This window comes from Felis catus, chromosome X (assembly GCF_018350175.1).
Source record: "Felis catus isolate Fca126 chromosome X, F.catus_Fca126_mat1.0, whole genome shotgun sequence".
Taxonomy (NCBI): domain Eukaryota; kingdom Metazoa; phylum Chordata; class Mammalia; order Carnivora; family Felidae; genus Felis; species Felis catus.
Genome location: NC_058386.1, coordinates 34,604,221 through 34,606,430, shown reverse-complemented (window position 1 = coordinate 34,606,430; position 2,210 = coordinate 34,604,221).

The following is a 2,210-nucleotide window of genomic DNA, read 5'->3' as shown; positions in this document are numbered from 1 at the left end:
AAGAATTCCGGATCGTAGAGGACCATGTCAACCGTGAATCCAAGTGTCGGCCAAGTCAGCAGCCACAGAAAAGTCTCTATCCCCAGGAGCATCTCCCCCCTCAATCTCCATGCCTCTTGAAACTCCAATCCACTCTTTGGGGCTAAGGTAACATCTTGAGACATCGTCCGGTAGGAGGCACGCATAGCAGCCTAGCCCGTTCCTGTCATCATCGCTACTATTAATAACCACACTAACCAACATTTGTACACTATGTAGGATTTATCAGAGTCTTTCCTATTTAAAGTACTCTCTCCTCAGCCCCTGACAGAGGTGTTATCCTGATTTCAAAGATGGGGACACGGACCCAGCCCAAAAATGTGCTTGAGAGTCAACCAGGTGCGAGAAGCAGGAATTCACTTCACCTCCTTTTACCTCCTCTGACGGTTAATTTCATGCGTCAAACTAACCGAACCGTGGAGCGCACAGATATTTGGTCAAACGTTATTCTGAGTGTGTCTGTGGCGTTGTTGCTGAAAGAAATCAGCATTTGCATCGGTAAACAGTAAAGCAGATTGCTCTCCCAAATGTGGGCCTTGCCTCATCGGTTGAAGGCCTGAAAAGAACAAACGGACTGAGTAAGGGTGAACACCTCCTGCCCGACTACTTGAACTGAGCATTGGTGGTTTTTCCTGTCTTCGTACTTGAACTCACACATCGACTCCTCCTGGGTCTTGGGCTTGCTAGATTTTGGATTGGAGCCGTACCACTGGCTCTCAGTTCGTAGGCCTTGGACCCAGACTAAAACCGACTACTGACCCTCCTATGTCTCCAGCTTGCCAACAGCACGTCTTGGGACTTTTCAGCTTCTGTAGTCATAGGAGCCGGTTCCTTATAATAATCTCATATGCACATACCATATCGGTTCTGTCTCTCTAGATAAGCTCGGCCAATACACCTCTCAATCTTAGGCACCCGCGTCGTGTGACTGTTAATATCTCTGCGGACACCAATTTCTGACTCATGGAGAGAAGAGGCATGTGGCAGATTCAATGTGGCCACACATTTCTTGGCAGTTTTCCCACTGAGAAGTAGACTCTGATTTCCTTCCTCCTAAATCTGGGCTGACGTTAGTGACACACGTGCAACCAAGAGAATGTAGCGGGAGTGACGCCGTGTGACACCAGAGGCCAGATCAGAAGAAATCCTGCAACTTCTGCCTTGGTGCCTTGGCAAGCTTGCTCTCTGGACACCCTCTCTTTGGATGCCCTCTCTTGGAACCCAGGTGCCAGGCTGCGAGTGGCCCAAGCCACAGGGACCTCTCTACGGCAACGCTTCCCAAATGTCCCCATGCTTATGGGTCACCTGAGGCTCTTGTGAACATGCCGGTTTTGCCTACGTTGGAGAGAGGAGGGCCTGAGAGCCGGCCTCTCTAACCAGCTACTGATGCTGCTGCTGCTGCCGATCCGAGGATTATGCTCTGAGTGGTGGGGCCCCATGCTCCTGCGTGCGGAACCCCACTGGATCCTGGCCATCTCTGGGTCTGACATACGGAGCTCTCGTTTTCCTCCGAGCAGCCATGAAGACCCATAATGTTGCTCTGCCCTTTTGCTAAAGTACATATTTAAATTACACATACTTTGAGACTAGCGTGAGGGAGTCACTTGGCTTCCATGGGAATGTAATTTTGGAGAAAGCCTATATAAACATTTCTCTTTTCGGAGGCTTGGGGATTCATAAAAGATGCATCCATCACAAATATCAGGGCTGTACGGCTCTCCAACTGTTCTGATCTCTTTGCCATTCATCGAGTTGTCTAGGAAGTAAAGCGGTTCTATGGGCATTCATTCATTCATTTATTTGTCCATAAAACAAATATTTAATGAGCACTTTCTTGTTGCTCGGGTGCTGGGCAGGGGGAAAAAAACCACTAAATTGTTCACAGTCCCTGAACTCATGGAGCTTACACTCTATGGAGGGAGACAGACATGAGTCCCACAGGCACACCGGTGGCACTGTAGCCCAAAGGCTGTGGTGACGGTGGAGAACGGGAGCTGGGAGAGCAGGTATCAGGGGATTGGAGCTGGCCTTGGTAGTCAGGGTTGGCCTTGCTAGGGAAGAATAGCTCAAACTGAGATCTGAAGGATGGATAGGGTGGGTGGGTGGGTGGGTACAATGCCTGGGTGTGAGCCAGAGAAAGGCCACTGCCAAAGGCAGGTGCATTGTCCTTG